The sequence below is a fragment of the Strigops habroptila genome, chromosome 2 (assembly GCF_004027225.2).
Source record: "Strigops habroptila isolate Jane chromosome 2, bStrHab1.2.pri, whole genome shotgun sequence".
Classification (NCBI taxonomy): Eukaryota; Metazoa; Chordata; class Aves; order Psittaciformes; family Psittacidae; genus Strigops; species Strigops habroptila.
The window spans coordinates 20288765-20314306 of NC_044278.2; the positions used below are offsets into that span (position 1 = coordinate 20288765).

General features: G+C 37.8%; 1 protein-coding gene across 4 annotated transcripts in view; it reads left to right on the forward strand.

Moving 5' to 3' along the window:
• The window catches only part of COL8A1 (collagen type VIII alpha 1 chain), an 85975-nt gene that overhangs the window by 35182 nt on the left and 25251 nt on the right, over positions 1-25542 (forward strand). For all 4 annotated transcript variants that reach the window (XM_030477879.1, XM_030477878.1, XM_030477877.1 and 1 more), the window contains one exon: positions 17864-17973. The gene's annotated coding sequence lies outside the window, so the exon portion shown is untranslated. The remainder of the gene's footprint in view (positions 1-17863; positions 17974-25542) is intronic.

Sequence of the window (25542 nt, forward strand, 5' to 3'; positions counted from 1 at the left end):
TGAAAACCATCCACATAGGGCGCAGTTTACTACTTAGCCTTCAGGTAATGCTCCCACTTACTTAACAGAGCTTTGCTTAAGATGAACACTGAGGTACAGACACCTTCCACAATATCCACAAGTGCTTTCTCACCTGTGGTTATTGTCAGGTACACGATCTCAGTCCATACAGCATTATTAAGAGGATGAAAAACAAAAAGAGGGAACTGCGCTCTTTAAACTAACTCTTTAAAAACAGAGACATCACAATTATGAATGTTTTATTCTTCATCACAGTATATGCTGTTATTAAACTCAAATGAGAAAAGGAAGGAGGCAGGTGGCAGCAAATCAAGTCTTTTGCAACTAAAGACATGTTGCAAGTCTTTAGTGCAACATCGCTCTTCATGCTTTGTAAATCCACCTCTGCAGCCCAGAAAACCATGGGAAACACCAGGTACATTACTTTGCTCATAGGTTGGTAAGAGACCTCTCAGAGTGGGAACACAAGCTGCTTTTCTTCCCAACCCTGGCAAGAGACAGACACAGCAAGTAAGCACAGTAGGTTTAGCTCTCTTTGCTCCAACCTCTACAATCACCTGCTGAAGTGGCACTGGTAATGTTTGTGAAGTTTATATGTCATCAAAATTTATAAAGCTGTTGATCATTTTCAAAGCTGTTGTTCTAACCTACTCAAAAACTATTGCATTTGGGTTACAGTTTCATATTTTTCAGTGTTATTTCAGGCCTTCCTGAAACGTGAGGTTCGTAAGAAGATTTATTAAATAAGATGCAAAATTCCAATGTAATCCCGATTCCAGAAGATGGGGAGCTAAGCAATACCTTTGTAACATCTCCGCTTTCATTTTATAAACAGGTACAGGGTGGAGGGGAAACTGTATACATGTATGTGCGCATGGTGTAGAGAACAGAAAAGTTGGCAAGTAAATTCAGAAATGGTTAACTGCTCTCTCTGACCCAGTCCCCCTCCCCTCCCCAAAAGAAAAATGAACCCACAGCCAAAACCCAACAAAGTCACAGAACTTTTTAGCAGGCTAAAGATACAGAAAAAGCAGTGGTGGGGGGTTAACTATCAACATTTTTAAAAAACTGAAAATAAATCCTGATAGATTTGAAGACATTTTTACACTCAAGCAAATAAATTTGTTTTTCTCATTCCCTTTTATTCATACACATCCAAGTCCCTAGTAACTAAAGAAGTTCATTTCATAGGCACAGAGATACAGTATATATCTCCAAGTATTAAAAGAAAATCTTTCCTCAGTTAGTGGGGTTTTTTCCAAACTGTGGTATGGCAGAAGATGTTAGTAGCATGGATCTTTAGAACCATTTTTATGTATATGTGCACTCATTATTACTTTTCCCCCAGAAGAATTACACTTAAACAACAAATACAAACCCACTTCAAAAGCCTTAGGATTCCTTCTGGTTCAGAAATTCATATTTCCATTCTCACTGTCTCCTTGAGAGTGACACAGGGGAAAAAAAAGTACAAAAAAATAAAGCAAGAATCAACAGCACTCACCACTTGGATGGAGGAGGTGCAGCAAATTCAGCTAGCTCCAAGATGGCCCCTCTAGGGCTGTAGCTGCTTGGCTTTACCAATAATGAAGAGAAAGCCACAAAAAAAGGATAGTGGAGGGAAAAAAATCTTGTAACAGTCTTGCCAATTTTCAGATATGGTATTTTTCATTAAGATCTAGAGGTTCTCAAGAGACTATGTGATTTTTTGCATTTAGAAACAGAAAAACAAACAAAAAGAACACAGATCTTTTAGATTAAAACATATTTACATAGAAACACAAGCATACAAAGTCAAACAACCCTACAGCATCAGACTTCCAAATCACTTTAACAGAGAGAAGGCAACCTACCATAGAACATCAGCTGTGGGTAGGTTAAGTGAGACCAGGTGTACCTCATTACAAAGGCTTAGGTTTGCACTGAGGAGTTAGCAAGTGTTTTCTATCACTACAATACTAAGTTTCTTCCTGCATCTTTGTTTTTCATGGGCTGTTTTTGTTACTACATTCAGTATCAAGAACAATTTTTTAGTGTTTTTCAAATGCTGTACAAGTTCAAACACAGTAGTAAACATAAGCTTTCTCTCTCAGAAAAAATAAAAAAAGAAAAAGAGGAATAATTACCTTTGATTTTATTTTTGAAAAATAGGAGTAGATAAAAGTATATTTGAATGGGCATTGTAAATAAAAGTGTTGGGTTATCTTACATAAAGTTGTTCATTTGCCTATCAGAGAATAAAATGAGGCTTAGATGCAACGTGGATGCTTCTGACTGAAACAGCAATCCTGAAAACCACCTCTGAGCTGCTACACCAAACTCAGGACATACCTAAGCATGGGAGGTCCTAAACTTCTTACTTGTCTTCTAAAACTTTTTCCTGTGATGGGGCCACTTTACTGGTAGAACATGAAAGACAAACAAATTAATTAGGAGATTAGTGAAGTTGACTGAAAATAAGAATCTATGTCTGAAGAAAGACCATTCCAAGGTGCTTACTCCTACTTTGTGACTTTGAGAGGATGTTCTCTTTAGGTAATACAAGAACTCTTCCAAGTCAGCAGGCCTAAGGCTGGGGCACTGCCAGTCACTCCTTCCGCCATCACAAATGAAATCATGCCATCTCTGGAGGACTCCTGTCCTTATGCATGAACTCATTCCTGACAGGTAATTAGCACCTACCATTTCCTCTGAAGACAGTTAAAATGAAAAATACCTGCAAGACGAACTAGCCTTATCCACAGATAATATGTCCATAGAGTATTACTGTTATCATCATCATAATAGATCATTAATATATCCTAAACATTCACCTTACTTGTATGCATACGATAGAAACTCTGTGGTTCAGTGTTGTAACATCTAGCCCCTAACCCCAACACATAAATAGTGAGTACCTACTTAGCCAAAAAATGCTGAGCAACAACAATTCTCCAAGTCTCTAAAAGTTTTGAAGCTCAGCATCTTTGAAAAGATTGCAGGCTTTAGGCAATGACATTTGGAAAATGTTGGCCAATGCTCCTTGGTTAAGCTCTAGGTATCATGTTTTTAAGGAATTTGTAAACATGAGGCGAACAAGCACTCATTGTGTGGCCTGAAGACCATCACTGAGATACACACACCAGGAGCATTTTGATTAGGAGGAGGTGATACCAATTCAACATTAGTTTGAGGTTGCTGAGAGGAGTCCACCTGATGACTGATAAGTGCAAAGGTACCCATAACTGATGTTGTGTTTCTTCGTGTTATTTTTTTTAGGCATCACAAGTTTTGGTTTTCCCACTCAGATTAAATATACAAAGTCCTTTATAACACACCTCAGGGCTCAAATAATTCATTTGCTGTAATGATAGGCAGCACTGTGAATAGTGGAAGAGTTTTTAGAGGAATTACTAGCCAAGCAAAAACATTTTTAGAAGAATTGTTAAAAAAAAAAAAAAGGCAAAAAGCTCAGACACTAACTGTACCCTATTTACTTGAGATTTGACTCCTCTCTCTTTTGCAGCAAATGGTTCTTTCATTTAAAATTTGTAGGCATTGTTCCGGCAAAAGCAGATATCCCTTTACCCGTCGTAGTTTTCAGTAGTTCTTTTAACTCAAGACAGTATTTTTCTATTGGCTAATCTCCATAATTCATGACCATTTGCCACAATCTTGGTAACAGTGATAATAAAACTGATTGCATTTGTTAAACACAGAATTATGTTTACAGAATTCCTTAACAATCTTTTGTTTAGGTTAGTTTCAGACCTCAAATTGTAACTTATTTTTCGTTTGAACAATCAGTGATAATGTATAAAACTGATCTCCATTTTTGTTCTTGCAGTCAGTTATTCACAGTTTGTGGGCACAAATTTAGCTGCTTCGAATTCCACACATATCAGATGACTGGAATACACATTCAAAGGAGAGAGTGATTTTGGATATTTGGCTTTCCAAGTTGCCAGCTGGAGACAGCACAGCAAGGCCAACCTTCACCAAGTGCTGATCACCCATTTCTGAGAAGAAGATTGCTTTGAAGTGTTTCAAATTGAGGATTAGACGCTTTTCAAAACTGTCATGTCATCATCATATGTATCAGGTGTTATACTAGAGTTACTGTTAAAAAAAAAACCAAACCAGTAAGGAAGGTGAGACATAAATATTCACTGCTTTTAAAAAAACAGGTTGCAATTTTCTGTTTGTGACAGCATCATAAAGACTGAAATCTTAATCAGATAAAATCCTTCTATTTTCCTGCCGATTGAAGATGGAGAAAGGGGAATAGAAGAAATCTGTAACATATGAGCAAAATTATCTCTAAATGGAGTGTTTAAAAAATGTTTCCATCAGGCATCAGTAGATGGGTCTTTAAATGAAAGCCAAGTATTACAATGCCATCTATTTTAAGTCTTGCATTCCAAGAATGAAAATATGAGCCAGATAAGTTAGTCTGTGTTGACATGTAAAGTACATCACTCCCATTAGAAGGGCTGATGCTGACCCAAAAGATGCTCTGTGGCTCAACGGAATACCAGAGAATGGAAGCATAAATGAATTTGAACATTGGTAATTCAATTGTAGTCACTGTACTTCTGAATCAGCCTGTATATAAACTTCCACTAGACAGAAAACACCTGGAAAAGCTCTGCTAAGACAGCTTGGTTCTTTGACAGCTTTGGATGGTAGCCTACATAAACAGAGAGGCAAAAAAAGAAAGACATTGTCCTTTTTTTCACTACAGCATTGTTTTTATGATTGCTTCCAAAAGCCTAAACTTACAATTAGAGAGCCCTTTCTACGAGCACACCATGTAATTACATGCTTGGTGTTTTCAATGTATGCCTGATACTTTCAGCACTCTTCACTCCAACTCATGCTGTTTTTCTTTCAGTGTTTATACCTCATTCTCCCCTGAAAGCTCTAAAATTAAAATTTTTGCATACATGAAAGCTTCACTCCTCAGCTATTAATCTCATGTATGATATCACTTCCTTTTGTTGTTTATAAGCAAGGAGATTGTTCAGAAATGTCCTGCATTTGTGTGATCTAAGTGAATTGAAAAAATAAAATAATCTTTATTTAGACAAAATAATTAGAAAATCAACATGATGTCAAACTGAGACTGATTTCAGTAGTAATGACAGTAACTGATTAACTTCAGTCTGCTTAACAACGCTGTTTACATTTTTCCTGCCTCTCCTTAAAGTCCATTATTTCAAAACTCAAGGGATTTCTCTTATGCACATCTGCAAATTCAATGTCAGTTCCAAATTCACATTTTGGTGGTGAATCAAGCTGGCCTCAATTCACCCAATGAGAGGCCAGTTTTTACCAGACAAACAAATTGAGGTGACTTAATACTTGTGGGGCTTAACTGACATATTTAGTTGCTTTCACCGTCCTTTTTTCACTTCTAATGAATCAAACATATTACTACACGCTGTTGATAAATTGAAGATGATAGGAGAGACCAGATGAGATAGACATTAATGACTTTAAACCAAGGACGCTCAGCTTAACTCCCTAATATCTGACACCACTAGCTCTTCAAAGGGAGGCTTTCATTTTTTGGAAAGGATTGAGAAAGACAGCTAAGGTTTAAGGATTTTCTTTTAATTTAAACTAAATTCATGGGAAACTAGGCATGGTATAAATATTCCAAATTACTGCACCTTCAAAATTATCTTAGTGGTGTACATATCATTACTTAATGATACAGGTTATCTATTTGTATTCTCTTTGTATAAGCATTGGTAATGAGAGACTGATCAGCATATCAACAAATAAGGGATTTACTCAAATTCTTGAAAAATTAAAAAGCTGAGACATTTTTGCATGTATACTGGTCTGATACATATATGCAGTTTTTTACCCACACTTCATATTAAACATAAAGTTTGAGTCAGCTTTTTAGTGCAAAATGGAACAATGAAAAAAAAAAAAAACCAACAACCAACCAACTCATCATAATTTATTACTTAGTGCCTAGTTGCGACCTAAGACAAGTTACGAAATTAAATATGAATTGAGATGAATTGGACTTTTTCCACCAAGTAAGTGGGAATGAGATTGGGCTGCTAACATCTCTGCACAGAGATACTTGCCTGTACACATTGGTGAGCAACAAGTCATGAGACCTAAAGCTTGGCACTGCCAGTGACTTGCTGGGAACCTTCAGGCAAACAATTCTTTCCATTTTCCTTTGTTTTCCTAACTCTGAAATAGTAGTAACAAAATTTATTTATACTTACCCTAGAAAGTCTTGTGGCTGTAAGCTAATGGTTCTTCAGCTCTAAACAGCATTAGTACAAAAGTGTCTGTGACAGGCACTTCATTTTGTTGAGAATAGAGACATTATTTAATTTTCTCCAGATGTGGCACTGCAGCATGCTCCCAAATGAAGTGACACCCACCTGCAACTGTTTCTAAACCCTGACTGGAAAACAGCAGTCTCACCTACTAATGCTGCTTTCAGTGGGCTACTTCCACCTTTACACACATTCATTGTTATACTGTCAATTCACAGGCTTTTCCACTGACTGAGTAGGAATGAGATATATCTGAGCAAAGATACTTGTCTCCAGATAGACTTGAGCAATAACAATTCATAAGACCTAGACTGATCTTGTGCCTCTTGCTCACGCTGGATTATATTGATTACTCCCCAAATTCTTTCATGAGTGGCACTGAGATTAATTAATCTCAGGCTGAGAGAAGCAACAGCATCCATGTGTAGGATACAGAAATGCAAAACACTAAGCAGATCACTTACGCCAAATAGGGATAATTTCCCCATGTCACTTTCTAATATTTTTAGCAGAAATGGCTCTTTTTACCTTGAGGCATGAGGCTTCCAATATTTTCCTTGAGAGATTCCAATTTTTGTCTTCTTGCCCCATCACTCTGTCTTTTTCTTTTCTTTTTCTCTTAGGCTGATGCAGATGTTTTTTGCAGCATTCTTCTCTACACTCCTTCTTAGCCAAATGTGTCCTTTAGCTTCTATGATAATCTTTTGGCTTGGTAAATGTCCTTGTTCATTCTTGACTGCCTGTGGATCTATCTTCACCCCCACTGCATAGGCCACAGTATATATGTTCTTACCTGTGCTACCTTTGCAGAAACCATATTGCCTTTTTCCTGGTGATCTGACGCCTTGCTGTTGCAACATAACAAGATGCTGGAGATAGATGGGAGAACAGACTATGTCACATTACCCTACAGGACAGATATCTTGTATGCTGTAAAATACACTGCGCGCATCCTTTGAGTCTCCTGACCAAATGTCTTGAAGATGTGTTTTTATAAAATTTCATTGTCACTGGCACCAAGATCAAATGCTACAGCATATCAGTTCAAAGAAATACCTTAGAAGATTAGCAGTAGATGCTGTGAGCTCTAATCCCCAGAATTATCAATATCTTCCTAAGATATGGCTGAGATGAGATGGCTGTTTTGTCCCTTCTAAAAGCTCTGTTTACCAAAGATTTTCAACTTAGTAGACTGCAGTTCAGCATAAGACCCAATATCTACCATAAAAATAGTGTAAGCAATACTGATAGTTTTGTGCTGTAAAGTGAGATTTACTTAAAATATTGTAGAATGCTTTCTTAGTCACATGGAGCACAGTTTTCTGCTGATATCACTTTATGCAATGAAAAAGTCAGAGGACTAGTTCAAACTGAATCACAAGCATTTCTGCTGAGAAAGCAACAGCTGCCTCGGAGCCATTGAACAATGAGGTCTGCTTTGAAGAGCTCATCTGTTTGCTCTGTAACATAGCAAACCTCCAGTTCTGATTTTTTGAAACATTCTTTCAATAGTTTAGCCTGGGGTTTGCACCTTTTCAGAATTAAGCACCCTACCAGACTGCTGCCAACAAAGATTGCTTAATTCCTCAGTAAAGGGGGAGTCTTGTTATTTAAATAAAGTAGCTACTGTAGTAGCTTTGCAGATATGTTAAGAGTATTACAGGATCTAGAGGCAGATTTAGAAAGAAAATACTATAAAGCAGAAAAAAATTAAACAGTGTACTTATTGAAACTTAAAAGACATTATGACATGTGATGTGATTGCACCAGCTAAGAGCATGTGGAACCGTTACCTATACATGCAATGTAATGCATGTTGCAAAGTGACGATTATAGTTACACTTTCCTTTAAAACACTGTCACCTTTTAAAACCTGCCTGTCCAGCACCACCAATTACATTAGGGGAAGAAAACAGAAGCCACAGGGTTATCCTGTCCATTTTTATGGTCTACAAAACACCATACTATGTTTTCCTAAACACCAGTAGATAACCCACAACCTTTTCTGAGAAACTGGACTGGTGAATTCATCTGTCGTACGTTCACTGTGACAGGACAGCAGCTGTGCATTGCCTGAGGAATCACAGCAACATAGATTATCTAGTCTAGTGCCTTCGTTGAGTGATGAGATCACTTTACAATAGTCATTGTGGAAACAATTTTCAAGGTCAACACAGTTTCTGTGCCTCAGGTGAACATAACTTTTCATTCTGTTTTGGTCACCAAAATGGAAGTACCTTGTAAGTACTATTGTATTGCCTGGTGAGTTCCTCCAAAATCAGGATTTTAGTAGAAGTAGAGCAGATGCTGTAGTTTCTCCAGCATCTCTCCATCTTCAGCCTGAAAGAGAGAACCTAAATGCCATAGTCACGCACAGAAGGTATTGACAGTTTTGAGTCTTGAAGCACTGGGAGGGCAAATATTTGCCGCTGACCCTTTTGCACGAGAGGATTTGCATGACTTCCACCTGAACCTGTTGGGCTTGTATTCTCAAGGGTAGACAATTATGTTTTACCAGGGTGTAAATTATACCACACCGAAGCAACCAGACACTTTTCTGCAAGGAGCATAAGTAGGAACAGCCCAACAGTGCTTTCTCATTGATTTTCTTGTCTGTGGTCTATAGTATGTTATAGCAGATTGGCTGCCTGTTGCTGCAGATAAATGGCTGACTGTGCATGGTCTGAAACAAGGTATTAGGCTCTTCTCCAGGCTTTGCATAAAAGCCTCACATGTGTCTGTGTGCTGAGCTAGTAATATATACACTGGAAGCACACAGCCAGTCTAAATTTTTTCAGCTTGTGAAAGTTCATCTGTCAGATTTTTTCAGCCTCTTGAACAAGCACGCTGGGATTTTACTGGAAAAAATTACTTCAACAGAAACATTCTCTCAGCACACTCAAAAACCTGCATGCAAATTTGGTCCCATTAGAGAATAAACATGGGTGTTTCAGCAGACTCAGCTGCAAACGTTTTACTGGCAGGTTATTAAAAGCTGCTTTTTTTTAAAAAATATAATTTCAAGAAAAAAACGTAGACACAGGAAGCTGGTAATACTAAAATACAGAGTAAGAAAGAGACACTGGGCAAAATACTGAAGCAGAAAACAGAGCTGGTTCTCCTCAGAGCTTGCTTTGGACAAATTATTTTTGATCTCTGTCAAAGCCCATGGATTTGCATAAATTTAAAAAGGAGAGAGCTGATTTATTTACTTCATAAAGTGATTCATAGAATGTACAGGAATTCTTTCTACCCTGCAGATTCTTGGACAATATCCTGCCACTAGAAGTTACAAACCATCTCAGCATTAAAAAGTGCTTTCCACCAACCACCAATGCCACTGAATGGTCTGTTTTATGGCTTTTGCATGAGATGATCAAACTCTGGAACCAAGCAATTTTTAGCGCAAGGTGTGACCTATTTTTTTCTACTAGGTGTTCATTATGCTAATTGTATTCCTTTAGTATCTCAGCATCCCCCTGACACTGTGGACATCTGCCTGTATATAAAAGCTTCATAAACTACCCATAACCTTCTAGATACACGTATGAATCATTAACCTATGTAAGATAAATTCTGGCGTGTTTGAAGTCAATAGCAAAACTTCCCTTGACTTGGCAAGGATCAGATTTCAACTCTCCCTCTGCAATGTGTCTATAGCAGATGCCATTGCCTTTAATGCCAGCTGTCAGCAGTTGTCTTTGCTAGTAGTTCCAAAGAACAGTATTTGCCTTATTATCCAGCATATTAAAAATGTATTTTCTGCTGGCTCACACTGAGCTTTCAGTCCAAGGTGGAGGTTGTGACATCTGCCCAAAGGAGATTGCATGCTGCTGGAATGAATTCCCGGCTCTGTTCCAGACTCTAGCTCTCTGTTTCTTAGTGGCTTTGGAGCTAATAGAATCATAAATCGAAGCTGATCTGTATTCTGTATGGCCAAAGAGTTGCAATAAAGCCTTAAGATGGGTGGATCTTCCAAAGCACCCTGCCAGTTAGAACTATTGTTTATGCCGCTAAGCTTCTCATTTGGTGAACTGTCCAATACTGCATTGCATCCAGTAGGTTTCTATGCTGGCGTGTTGCAAACATGTGAGCAAATCATCTGGGTATAGAAATAATAATATAAGCAACTATTTTGGACCTCTAATGCTGCTTTCAACTCAAGAGCTTTCAATAACTGTACATGTTAATTAAGCTCTTCCAGCTTCCACTATGAGGTAGTTAAATGTTAATATAGTTACAGATGGAGAGAAATTAGCACAGACCTGTTAGAAGACTTGCCTGCTGGCAGATATGACTCCCATAGAAACTGGATCCTTTATGTAACAAGACATTTTTTCACATGCTCTTAAGCTGCTGAAGATAAGCTGACTACATACCTTTACATGTTCTGCCCAATTTATCCCTGTCTTTCTTTTCAGTTTCAGAATAGGATCCACCATGGTGAAGAACCATGGTAGATGGTTCTTCTACCAAGAATCCACGTATCTAGGTGATACGTGGATTCTTAAAACCATGTTCTACTACATGTAACATGTAAATTATCTACAAGTAATGGTAGATCCATCTTGGAAGTTACAACTCTATTATCACTTTGACTGTGGTGTCACTCTGATGTCATCTGGAAGAAAGGTGGAACTTACCTAGAAAATGCTTTTATTACTGACATACAATTTCAAATTACTTAAGATTAAAATACCAGGAATATAAAAAGAGGGATTAACTCCTGGAGTTGTTCTCCTGTATGCAAGCTAATTTGATTTTAGTGCTAATTCCACTGTAAACTCCAGAACAGAGAAGTGCTATTGCCACATTCAGATAGCTACAGTATGGAGAACAGTTTGGATGTAGCCAGCCCATCCCACTCTGTCAAAACCCCTCTTGCCACCTCCAGAAAAGGCAAACATCATACTCAGTTCTGTATTTATGAAAATGTAAAATCAAATCAATGAACTAACATCATTATGAACTTGTTCTTAATTAATCTAAAGTGATACATCTGATTTATACTTGGGAAGATTATTTCCAGTCTGCTGGCCAGAATGTTGTCAGTGTCACACAATCCATCTTAATTCAGGATCTGTACTTTCTACACACCTTCCGTGATTTCAGAAGTTTTAGGATTATGATTAGCAGCCTTCTTAGCCTCAAAAATCTTTCTATCCAACTTAGAAGAGGTATCTTTCCTTAGAATTAGCATTAATATATCTTTTTATTCTTTATAGAATGGTCTCAGGAATTCAACAAAGCCTGGGCTCCTGTGGCTTTTTATAGCTGAATTATTTCCAGAAGCTCTGCTTAGTTATATTTCCATCCAAATGTTCTTTCTGTTTCTAGGCTCTCTTTAGGACTTCAGCTAAGTCAAAGTACTTACTGTAATTTGCAGTGCTTGTGCTGTCTCTTATTGCACAAACTTGAAAAAATCTTTAAATGCTTCTTTTAAAGTTATTAGTTAATGTTCTCATTTTTACCAGACCATTTTATTAATATATTCAATGGCATTTGAAATGTTTATTTCATTACTCATACGTGACATCTGAGCATCATTTCTGACTTGTCACACACTCACCTTATAACTGCTGTCTTTTTAAAGCCTTTCATTTGCATTGCAGTACAGCTGGGGGTCTAGTACAGTCACATATATAAATACCACCTATATAACCACATCAAGTGACGAAATTTTTGAATAGAAATTCCAATCATGGTAGAAACACAGTGTGTATTGTAACTTTGAATTAGCTAAGAAGCGTGGGATAAAAATAATTCAATACTTGGAAAAGTGCAGGCTATGCTTTTTGAGGTTAGGGAGGCAAGGGACAGGGGAACATGAGATCTGGTGGAGCTCACAGGGCAGATCCCAGGAGAAACAGTGTCATAATTTCTTCAAATACACAGGCAGTGTTTTGCTGCTGGCCCTGGATAAGGCTTCATATTCCTGTACAAAGGAAGGCTGACCCACTGACTAAGGTACTACCCTGAGGCAGGGAATACTTCCTTGCTATGTCCCACACCTCATACACCTCTTGGCCAACCTTGATGGGGGAGATTTAGCCTCATTCCAGCCACAAAATGGGAGCAGTATCTCTTCCCTACCTCACAAGGTACTGGGAAGATAAATATGTGAATATTTAGGTACTACTGTAATGATGACTAAATAAGTCACTGGCATAAGCTTATTGGGTACTATATTACCATGGAGAGGAATTCTCCTGCTTGTAATGGGAAACTCCTAAAATCTTGCCTTAAAAGGAATGGACAACAAACAGCATGAATCCCTAAGGAGATGAAGGGGAGATCATACTTTACAATCCACAGAGGCATTTTACTTCCAAGGGTGGCAGTCTGAACATATTCTCTGTACTTTTTCTCTATAAATCTGGAAGCATTTTACTTTATGATAAAACATACAAATATAACATTTCTACTTTTTTATTAATAATAATAGACCATGTTCCTTTTCATTTCCTCATCCCAACCTGAGTAGAAAACACACATCTGTTTGAGTATAGTTCATTGCTTTGATTTTACTTAAGAGAAAAATTATGATAAAAAGCCACACACACACACTCTTCTGCAATCAATATTTCCACCACTTTAATTTCAGCCCCTGATTCAGCAAAGAAACTAACCATGTGCACAACTCAATGTATAATACTTAATTACTCTCAAAATTAAATGAGATACATGTTTAATTACTTTTCAACTCAGTGCTTTAGAGACTTGAACAGAAAAGTTTTTACTTTTTTATGATGTGAGATTCTGTAATGCTACCAGAGAAACTATTTGGCAAATTATTTTTCTTTAGGCTTTTCCATTTGCCAAAGATCAAAGAGGTAGAGTATCAAATATTCTGTTGTCTGCTATCTGCAATGGATGATAGAATTTACTTTTCTTTCTTTGTTTCTGCCTATGCAGAGTAGGCAGATGCCAGTCAAAGTTGTTCTTTGCTCTGATATTTTCTTATATTTATATTTACATTTATATTTATATTTATATTGTAACAATTCTTTCAAATAGAATATCCAGAAGTTAGCATAGTCCTTATGGCTACCATTTTTTAAGGTAAATTACATTAAAGGATATGGTGTCGTTCAGAGAGTTTAGCCAAATAAATACAGAAAACGGCAAAAACTGGCTGGTGCCAATCCAGGTAAGGAACACTTACCTATACCTGTGGTAAATAGAGCACATTGGTCATTGCACCCTATATTAGTGAGTTATGTGTTCTGACTTTTTATTAGATTATATTAAAAATGTGCATTTCACTTCATTTTTCTTTATAACATGAGACTAAGCTGCTAAAAATTCCAGGATGGATAAAGAATCGGTTTGTTGAGATTGGCAGCAGTAAGGAACTGGAAAGTTTACTTTTCTATTTTGTTTTTTGTTTTTTAAGAGGCACACACAAATAACCTGACCATAAAATTACACCATGCACTTTATACCTAATGTTTCCTTTTACAGGTACCTCTCCCAGAAATAGCTAGTCTTCGCTGGCACTAGCAAATCTTTGTATGTATTAATTAGAATCAGGAAAAATTTCAAGACAGAAATTCAGCAGACTTAACAGAGCTTAGATTTCATCATAAATTTGAAATTCTGTCCAAGTTCATGGTGTAGAAACATACCACAGAGAAACACACAGTGATACATAATTCTGTCCTGAAGGCCTGGCAAAATTTCTGTCTGGACCAATAATACCTCCCTATAATCTTCTTAGCACTTGGAGGCCTACTCTTTAATTGCAGTTCAGCATGCTCCTACAAACCTTTTCTGGGGAGGTGGTGTTGTAGGAATTGCTTTGGCTGAAAAGCCTGAGAAGCTTATCACAGTTATAAGCCACTATTAACAAGAAACACTTGTGATAGTTCAAGTATCACTGAAGACATGGTCTGCCATTTCCCACTGTCTGTGTTTACCTCAAAGCAAGCATCTCACACATGCATGGCAAACTAAAACTGCTCACTGCCCTGCTGGTGGGATGGGAAGAAAATCGGAAGGGTAAAAGTTAAAAAACTCGTGGGTTGAGATAAAGACAGTTTGACAGGTAAAGCAAAATCTGCATGCGTAACCAGAGCAAAACCAGGCATTCATTCACCACTTCCCATTGGCAGGCAGGTATTCAGCCATCTTCAGAAAAGCAGAGCTCCATCACATGTAATGGTGACTTGGGATGACAAACACCATCACTCTGAACATCCCCATATTACTTCTTCTTCCCCCAGCTTCATATGATGAGCACAATGCCATATGGTCAGGAATATCCCTGTGGTCAGTTGGGATCAGCTGTCCTGGCTGTGTCCCCTCCCAACTCCTTGTGCATCCCCAGCCACTTGCTGGTGGGGTGGGGCAGAAAAGGCCTTGGCTCTGTGCAAGCACTGCTCAGCAGTAACTAAAACATCCCTGAATGATAAACACTGTTCTCAGCACAAATCAAAACCACAGCCCCATGCTAATGAGATGTACCCAGTGTGACTGATCCTGTTTACTGTCCTCTAACCAGGAAGCAAGATAATGATTCATATCCAGACTAAGTTAGCCACATGCACTGAAATAGTAAGGTACTTATAAAAGGCAATCAGAATGATTCTTTTCAAAGACAGAATATACAAGATTCATTTAGCAGCACACAAATCTGATAAAGCTAACAGGAGTAATATCTGAATCATTCTGAATTTACTATGCTGGAAAAAAGAAAAAAAAGGCAAGAGGATGTCAAGACATCCCTCCCTTCTGTTTTTATTATCAGTCACTGGTAGAAACTTGGCACACCATTTCTGAAGCAACTGTGACAAACTCAATGTTGTGGGGTTTTTTTGGTTTGGATTTTTTGGGGGGGTTTGTTGTTTTTTGGGGTTTTCTGTGAAGGAATATAAAAATGCTTTTACCTCAGTGTGCTTAAAGTTTTGGTTATGTTTCAAGTATCTCAAAATATTGAGAATAATTGCAACATCGTGTGCTGCTAGAATTTGCAGTACAAAACTCTGTGGTTTTCTCACACTTTATTTGAAAAAAGAACATTTTGCACCTCAACAGATAGTTGTGGGTTTGGATCATAAAGCAGTAAGGGTTTTGATCTGTTCTGATTCCTACCCCTTTTGTCCCATTTTTTCTCATGGCTTTGAACAAAATAGTAATGTGACTCATCTGTCATAAGTAATTTTCATATCCTCTACCCTCTATTTTGGGGTGTGACTACAGGAAAGCTGCAGTTATGTAAAATTATTTGTGTATTTTGCTTAAAGGAGGATAGGAATCATAACTACTCTAAGCAAAAAAAGAACAATGTCAGGAGAAAAGAGTGACTTTTAAATGAAAGCAATTTATATATGTTGTAATTAAAAGTTACAAATACTTCAGAACATGCTATCTCAATTTACTATTTCTTAGCTTTAAATATCACAGCTGTAATCCCTGGAACACTGGAAATTGAAATAATACATGGGGAGGAAATGTAGAATTTATGGATTGGCTTGTCCAAGTTGAGTCCCAAATCTGATACTGAAACATTTACAAGGACACTAATTGTGCTTGGAAAGATGGTATTTGAAGTTGCAAATGCCAGTTCCAGGATGTCAATGTTTTCTGTTACAGTTTAGGAAATCCTATGTAGTGTGCTACTTTCAAAAGATGTAATTATGTGTACACATTCCTGTGACTTTTCTCGAGACCAGCCTTCTATTTCACAGTAGTTCTCTCTCACAAAAATTTAAAAAATTCACTAGAAAATAGCACAAACAATGAGTACAGCAGCGATTTTGCTACAGAGGCATTTGCAGCAATTGACCAGATTCCTCTTTTCTTCCTCAAACACCAGATTGAAATATTTTATTAAGTGGATCCAGTTCAATGCAAACCTCATTCCACAAAAGTCTTTTGCATTTGGGATTAATATTGAATCAGCAGGACTTAAGTGTATGGTTAAAGTAGAAGTTATGTTTATGTGACTACTTAAATTAACATGGTGTTTCTGTGTTAAGAGAGAGAATACAGTGATTTTCTGCTTTCACCTTTCTGCACTTGAATTGCAAACACAAAATGTTGTTTTCCACACCCAGTTAATACCTGCAGGCAGCAGAGTGGGAGGGAGAGGAGAACGCATGCCTCTTTACTATATTTGAAGATTTATTTCACAGAAAATAAATTCTCCCGTCTCCTTTCAGCTACAGCTTTGCATGAAGTAATTCTTGAAAGCAGAGCAATGAAATGAAACTACCAATCAGGAAAACTAATGCTCAAGTTTCCTCTTAGGAATGGTTTCTGTCATTGTCCTGGGGTACATGGCACTACTGAAGCTCAGCTGTGCAGAGGTTAGAAGCCACTATTCTTGATTTTTCATTTTGCTCTGGCTGATAAAATGCTTAAAGTAAATGGAGAGATACCTTTGGGTGTGTTTGTCTCTCTGGAGTTACTCTGACTCCTGGGAAACTAGGAGCTCGAGAGAGTAAAAACACAGGCAAGGAAGATCTTAGGAAAAATATTTCAATTTTCAACTGCGAAGCCAATCAGCATGTGAAGAGGATCACCCTGCTTATCAAAAAGCTGTTTTTCTAGTAGCTTATGGGTTCATGCACATGGACATGGAGTAGCAAATGGAGCATGTTGTCAGCAGCTGAGGACAGGGGCTATGCAGAGGGATGCTGTGCCCTCCCTAGCTCTTACCTAGCAAACCACTCAAGTGTGTGCCCACAATCCAGCAGGAGCACAGGTCTCCAGAAGTCACTCTTCAGGACTTTATCACACAAACCCTAAATATCTCAACGACAGCTGAGCCCACCAAATCACAGAGACTCTTCCCAGTCATGTCAGTGGAATTTGGGTCAGGTGAAGTACATATGACTTGGTAGCAACTGCCTGAGAGTGATTAGCCTATAAAATAGATAAGGATATTTTATATTTATATAGGACATTAGCATTGACCGTGGCTTCTTTTGTTAGCACACTCACATAACAAGTGCAGTCATACTTGGGTCTTTGTATGGTGATTCCAAGAACATTTTATCAATACAAGCCTCTTGGAAACATTAGACTTTATGCCATATATTGCATGAAGGGTTTCTATGTACATTTTCATGGGGCAGAACATGTGGAGAAAGATGAGATTAGGTAAAGGGTTTTCAGCTGTCCTTCAAACTGAAAATGTTATACCTAGTAATCTGAAAAAGCTATGCAGTGTCTCTGCAGCAGGGTGGGAACAAGGCTCATGGCACTCTTCTTGAAATCTAAACCCATATTTTGATTTATAGCATAATTATTACAGGATCGCCAACAAAAACACCAAACATTCAGATTTTTAGTCCATATTCAAACTGCTACATAAGTTTTTACAAGCGTTGAGTAAATAAACAGGCTACTCAAAGTGAATGAGTTGCCAGGTTTTCGTACTTCTGAACAGTAGACCTTGAACAAGAAGCTTGAGTATGGAGTTAAAAGACTACGTTAGGCCCCAGTGTTTGAAGTTCTTGGTCAATATTCCTTAATATTTCTGGAAAAAAAAAAAAAAAAAGGATAGTGTGCTCATACATTTCTTATAAGCTTTCTTTTCCCCCTAGGGACCAACATAAAATCAACAAAGTAACAACGGGCCTAACATAATCAGGAAATCTAGGTCTCTTAAAGTGAAAAGCAACCAACTTGTCCTGCCCTTTCCTGAAATCTAAATGTAAGTATATCCAGCTTTGAAATACTAAATAAGTTATACATATATAATGCTAAAAACAAAGCACAAAGGCTTAAAACTGAAGTTGTCTTAAAGCTGTCACATACAAAGGATGTGATAAGCTATTCAAGTGTTTGCTATACACCAAAGCTTTTGAATTTTGAGTAGAAAAATATATGGTATGTAAATTTTGGTGATCATCCTCATTTTTTTTCCTAGGTAATTAAAGAAATCTACCTCTTTAGTCATTCAGTTGTACACTGTTTAATAGCAGAGAACGTGTAATTTTGGTGTTTCATGTTTGTTTAAAGAATCTTGTTCTAACTCTATGGTCAGGAAAGAGTAACAACAGGTTTCATTAAAAAAAGAAATGTCAAAAAGCATTAGACCCTGGGAGTAGAGTGGACCATGCTATTGGTGTGCTTTTGACATTCAAAATGCATTTGTACACGTGTCTGCTTCCATATGTATGCACATGTAAAAGTAAACAGCAGTAACATTAATTGGGAAATCCATGTTTAATACAATGTTTAGTTTAGCTCAGTAATGGAAAGAATATGTTAAACATCATTCTGAGCCTTAATGGAAAAGTTTCTGACAACGAGACATTAGCTCATAGAATCCACAGTCATCTATGCTTATGACTATTGTTTGTTATCAAGTGTGACTTTTGGAAGCAAAAATGCATTATTGCTTAACAAGCGGCACTGCAGTAGTGTCCTGCACTCTGTTTTACTTTCTAGATAGCTAATTAAAACATGATTAATTCATGGTAAGAATTAATCAGATAAATTCCTCAGACTTTCTGAACATCTTTTAAGGAGAATGAGCACCACATTTGGTTGCATTTCTCTCTTGTGGAGAAATTCTACACAATTTGTCTGAAAAGAAACCATTAAAATCACAGAAACATGACTACAAACACACAGCTCTAGACTGTCAGCCCTGGCAGAGGTCCCGCTCTGTGAACCCACTGAACTTCTCCAGGCAGCAGGGTGGACTGGTGCAGGACCAGGATATTAGGATCTCTGGCAGTGTCTGCCGCTGGAGCTGTCCCTGGTAACCATTTCACCCGAAATTGGCTGCTGTGACCCACCCTATGGTGGGTGCTATAAAGTCTAACGAGGAAAAAAAAAAGAAAAAGAATAAAAAAAAAATAAATTATATAGCCCAAGGCTCTAGCCCACAAAATATTAATAGAGAAGAAAACACTTCCCAGCTAGTATTTACATTCTCCCAGAGCATCCATAATAAAGTTTTAGAACCCAATCCATGTAGCAATAAAACACCCATCCGTGAATGGCAGTGGGCTTTGACAAATCAGCTGCAATGTTTCTGTAGCAGTTGATGAAAAGACTGTATAAGAATACTGCTTTTTTTATTAGTAGTTTCTTCAAACCTTTTGATAAAGATTTTCTGGTGTTCTGTAATAATATAGATCACATTAAAGAGAGTGTCACTTGTTCAGTATTTTAGAGTCCTTTACCTACAGGAGGTGAAACAGTAATATGGGCAATTAAATATACTTACTAGACACAAAAAAGCAACAGTTAAGCTAAGCATTACAAATTAGCATCGGCCACTTTTCATGCGTGGCAGAATTGCTTTGAGAAAAACAAACAGGGAGTTAAAGGGGGAAGAGATGGTTGAAAGTTCTGGAAAATGTTATTATTTCCTTTATTTCCTTTTTTTTTTTTTTAATCTGTTCCAGTGAATAGAGAAGAATGTCATCAAAACATTCAGATCTGGATAGAAATATCCTTCAAATTAAAAGGAAACAAAGCCTTTTATCTGTAGCAAGAATACAGAAAAGTTTCAGACTTGAGCATCAACTGGCAGATAGACTTGAAAGGCATTTGGGTCCAATAGAAGTCCTGAGCTGCTACCAAAATCAACAGTCTAATTGTATCATCTGAACCTGGGGCTTAACTTTTGGGTTTCCTGTAACAAAATCTTGCCACAAACAGCTCTGCTGTTTTTTCTCTAATAAAATAAAACACAGCAAAACTAAGATAAATACAAGAGACAATGAAGATGAATATGCAGCTCCCAACATAAAGTAGGGAGCAGATGTTAGACAAAACTCATGAAGATACCAAATAATACTTGTCAGTTCTAAATAGTTGATATGACGGTTCTTTAAAAATAAACACTCAAACATCTGAAAGTAATTGCTAGATTAAGGGATTTATTTTATTTAAGCAATAAGGTATTTTAAAAATGTACTCAGAATGTCTAGCTTGGTTCAAATTGCTTTGGTTTTCTACACTGTGTCATGGTAGTTACTACCTACCCAAAAGCAGTATTTTAAGAATATTTTTAAATTAAAAAAAAAAAAAAAAAACCAACAAAAAACCAAAACAACAACTGAAATGAAGAAAAAGAAAGCAAAACTATTCAGAAAGGTTACCAGAACACACACTTTAACTTCAGACACTTTCTAATCTGATCAGGGAGCAGAATGACAAAAAAATGTGCTGAATTCAGAGGCTCTGAGTCAGGTGATTAAGTTATACAACTTTATATGGGTTTACTGAGGTCATATCTCAAAATCAAAAGGAAACCTAAGTGCCTGAAAGTAATGTTTCAGTTTATAAAGTCCAATATTCTTTCTGTCTGTCTCTCCTTTTTCCTGTTGAACTGCCTTTTATGCCCCTCAGTGTATAAACTTCTTGAACACAGTCGTCTTCTCTGTCCTCAGTTTCCTCCTCATTTTTCTGTACTTTATGTTCCTCCATCCAATCCCTGCTTATCTGATAATAAGGATTAGTTTACTGGTCTGCCTTTTCCCTGTCTGACTTGGGGAGCTGGAAGTACTGGATGATTTTCAGTGGAACTTAAACCTCAAATTACTCATGTGTTTATGGAAATGTTACCTTACATTTCCAGGACCACTGATTTTAAACAGGAGTCAGTTACTGGACTCCTTGAGTCACTCATGAAAACCTAGCTTCAGATTCCTCTCAGCAGCTCTGGATGGGAGGAAATTAAGAGGGAATTACAAAAGAAAAATCCTTTCCAAACATAGCAGTGTTATTCAATAACTTAGAAATTTACTTCTCTTTTCCTGTTGGTGAATGTGGTTTCTTTAACTAATCCAAGCAATATTATGAACAAACCCAATGGTTCCTTTTGTCTGTGTTTTGAAGAGGGGCTTGTTTAGGGCTTTAGTAGTGATAATTGACACATAAACCTCTAGTACAGAAGAACAGAGAAAAAGAACAAGATGAACTTGCCTCCACAAATCATTAGAATTGGGGATGTTTCATGGATACTCCCTACCTGCTGTTATTAACCATGATGACAAGTTTATGATCCCAGCCTGCGCAAAGCAGAGACCTGAAGGACCTGATGCTCATTAAATTGTCTGCTTCTCTAGTCCCCTGTTCCCCAGACAACCTCACATGTGCACACATGTACACACTTACTTCTGGTCTTTGGCACCAAGTTCATCAGTAGTACTTTGACTGGTGATACACAGTGACTGCCCCTTTGCAAAGTGAGAAGCACCTAACTCTAGGTTGCCCAGGCTGAAAAGAGACTTGAAGCCAGTAGGCAACAGCTTTTTATATGGATAACAGGAAGTTCATGGAAGACTAGAGCAATGTACCTATCTGATTTGGGAAATAGTTGTAGCAGACAATAGGTCTTCTTATGGGTCTTGCATTAAGCATAAATCCTCCTGTTTATGTGCTGAAGCAGATGGTTTATTAACAGGTAGCCCATTAACAGCAACATATAGAGCATATAGCTGCAGTCATCATCATCTTTGTAAATGTTTTCCACACATTTTCCGTAGCTTCCACATTCAGGGAAAAGTAGAAAGTAGCATTAAGTGAACAGTCTTCTTTCAAAAGCCTCATTGACATAATTTGCCGTTTAAAGAGTCCTTGTGAATTCACCAAGTTTGTGAATTCACCAAGTTTCTTTAGGAAGCACCAATGTATTTTCTATGCAGGAGTCTCTCTGGAAATGTCCTCTTTTAAGTCAGTTTTCCAGACCCTAAAGAGTTCGGACACAGAACTCACTAATAACTGTCTTGTAAAATTCAGGGAATGCTACCACAGAATAAAATTAAATTTGAAATACAGTCAGAAGAATTACCCAGCTAATAATGATAGTTCAGCTACAATATTTGTTATATAATTCAAGCTTCTATTTAGTTTCAAGGGAGTTCAATGTAGTTGTTGGGTTTATTTAAATAACAGGTTAAGGATATCATCTTTCAATTGCAAAAGTTATGCAAATAAAGTCAGAATATTACAGTTCATACTAGTCTTGCATAAATTACAGAACAGTTGAGGTCAGAAGGCATCTCTGGAGGTTATCTTATTCAACACCCTTGTTCAAGCAGGGACGTCTGTACTGGTTGGCCAGGACCAAGTCCAAATGGCTTTTGAATTATTTCCAAGGATGGAGATTCTACAACCTCCCTGGGCAACCTATGCCAGTGCTCAGTCACCCTCACTTTTCTACTCACTCTACACGCTCTCACAATTCCTACTTTATATATGCAAAATTTCCCCTGTACTTGTTCACTGCAACTGTCTAGTTCAGGATTTACAAGAGGTGGATGAATGTTGGAGCCCAGTGCTGAAATCAGGGATATTTTAGTTGAGAAGCTAATGCAGTAGTTTACTGAACGCAGTTTTGGACCATTTCACCTGTGTATTCCTTATGTAAACGGGAGATGGCATAAATTGGGTTAGCTATGGCATGGCATCAGCACACATCATGGGAATGGGAGCTATGCCAGATGATGACAAAGCTAAGTCTTTCTGTAAAATACTTGCTTTGGGTGTAAACAGTGTATTTCATCCTACTTTGCTTGCATTACAGCTATTTTTATGCAATCCACAACATGGAGACTTTGTATTTTGAACCTGCAAAAGGTCTGGAATGCGCTCAGGTCTCCCCTCCTGTGCAGTGTTTGTGAAGCTGTCTCTCAATAGATGACAAAGTGGAAAGGCAAAGAAAAGGCAACAGCATGGAGTCTGTGCTGACAGTGTAAATAGAGATTTGAGTTTAGCGGACAAAGTTCACAGTTTGCAGTGAAAGGTCATAAGGATTTCAAGCATTTTTGGTATTTTGTCTCTGCTGTCTGCAGAGTATCAAGCAAATAAACCCCCCCCCGACAGACAGCTTCCAATTCTGTATACTTGGCATCCCTGCTCAGCCTGAAGGAACACGGGAAGCTCTGTGTTTGGCATTCTGTGATTTTTTGAGGACACGCCACCCTAACAAAGCTTTAACACTTACTCAGCCTCAACTTGCCTGGTATTTTTTTGTGTGACATTAGATAAGCTAAAAGGTTTACCCAGCTCCAGTCAAGCCAAGTGGCCTGCAGTTTTCTTGCTGAAAGTGCAGTATCAAATTTAGCATGATGAAGAAGAGTCCTAAAATGTTAACTCTCAACATGTTGAGTTCTTCTTTTCCCAGCCAGCGTACAGTCACATTAAAATACCAAATGCTTTAATGAGAAATCTCCTTGAACCAAACGACTCTTCAGTCTGATTTTTTAATTACTATTTTTATTATAATTTTTGCCTGCAGTGAGTTCATTCCCTTCTCTAGATAGTATAACATCTCCATTTAGTAAAGGTTTAGCTCTGGCCTGTGAAACATTGAGAATGACATTTTTATTTCCTGGACTGAACTAAATTTAAACCAAGTGGTTTTCCTGGAGGTCCATAGCTTCAGAAATCCCAGGAAGAATTTTATTACCTATGTACCTAAGAAGTGAGGGCAACCACTGCTTTTTGTGAAATCACTACTTCCAATATTCAGGCCTGTACCACAGAAGTAACAAATGAGGAAAAAAAACCATTCTGTATTAATCTTGTCTTTGGGTGCATCTCTCCTGGACTCAGAATATTCAGAGATACCTTAGAGTGTGATTGGAATTAAATAGTCAAAATAGGACAGTAGGTGAGCCAGGTATTGGCTGTAATTTTTTTCCATAGTGTATTCTTTTAATCTCCCAAATGAGATTTTTCTTTGTATTCCTAGCTTTGCATCCCCTGGTGTATCTCAGCATGATCATGCATTAGGAGTTTGTTGTGCACACTATGAGTGCTAAACACTTGAGCCCATGTTGTGCCTATAAGTGATGAGAGGCATCTGGTGGGCTTTTCCCTGTAACTGCCACTGGCATACCTGACAATATCATGAGGTGTCTACTTCCAATCTTGGAAATGCTTGGATACTTTGCACACTCCAGCCTTCAATTTTAGGCAGAATATGTGTTCCAGCTAATGTGAAATATATACCTTTATACCCTTCTCAAGACAGATATTTTTCGTACCTTGAGATACAAAACATATTTTGTTGTTGGGTTCCTTCATTAAATTTTCTTTACTGTCTGAAACCTGATGTCCATTCTACCTGGCTTAAAAGTATAGTATTTACTCACTCAAGTGTTCAGTGGTTGTAAAGAGCTGAAGATAGGTCTCACCAGACAATCCTCTTCTGACTTCCTTTTCCTTTTAACTTCCTCTCCCTCCTCACTTTTTACCTAGATATGGATGACTGCTCAGAGGTTTAGTGGTACTGAATGGAGCAGAATAGGTACCTGAACATACATGTTACCTCCTCCCACCATGCTCAGGTGTGGAATGCAAACACCATTTCACATGTGGTTAAGCCTAGCTAGGAATGAATATAATCCCTAAATGAGAAATACAACTGCATAGGAACTGTAAGGCGCACACAAAATTCATTCCCTTTCTTCCCTAAATATAGAAAGATTAAGATCAAAGGGCTGGTGCTCACCATTTTCTACCCACCAGCAGAAAAATTGGCAGGTTTTTATGTGCTCAAAGCAAAGCACATTCCGACATGATACACTTCTAGGATAGCTAGAAAACAAAATCCCTTGCCTTTTGACAAACAAGAGATAGTATCTGGAAAGCTAGAGAGAGACTAAAAAGACAGGAAGCCAGAAAGGACTAAAAGGAAAGGTACTTCTAATGCTTAGCTTGTATCATATTTGCCCTGGCCAATATGAGGAATATGCTGTTCGTAATGAGCTGTCTGTAGCTGATTAAAGTAACTGAGAGAAGACTCTTCTTTTCTTCAAAGGCACAGGTGAACACTGTGTCTTTAGATAAGATTTTACCTTTACCAGAAAGAAATATCTTTATAATTTACCACGACATGATAGTTCTGACTCAAAGGCAGTGTAACACAGCTATGCTCCAGCCAACACAGGCCGTAGCACCTATCTTAAGGACGATTATGTAAACATGGGTTTTACTTAAAAATACAAGCAGAGCGTTAGGCCTGTGACTGTGCTTGAGTGGATGGCTCACGCCACCTACGGGGCAGCTTCAGCAGCGAGACATGGCCGCTCTCAAGGACCCCCGTGAAAGCCCAGTACGCTCCATACTGATCAAAAATTGCTCCAACAGACATCCGAATTGGCTGTAGTACCTGTCAGTATTTAAATACATATACATCGGTAAGAAGTATTTGACCTTCAGACACACTGCTACACCATTTGACATTCAGTGAGCTTGATTTTATAAATACACTTGCTAACAATCTGGTTTTTATCCTGGTTACAAATAAGGA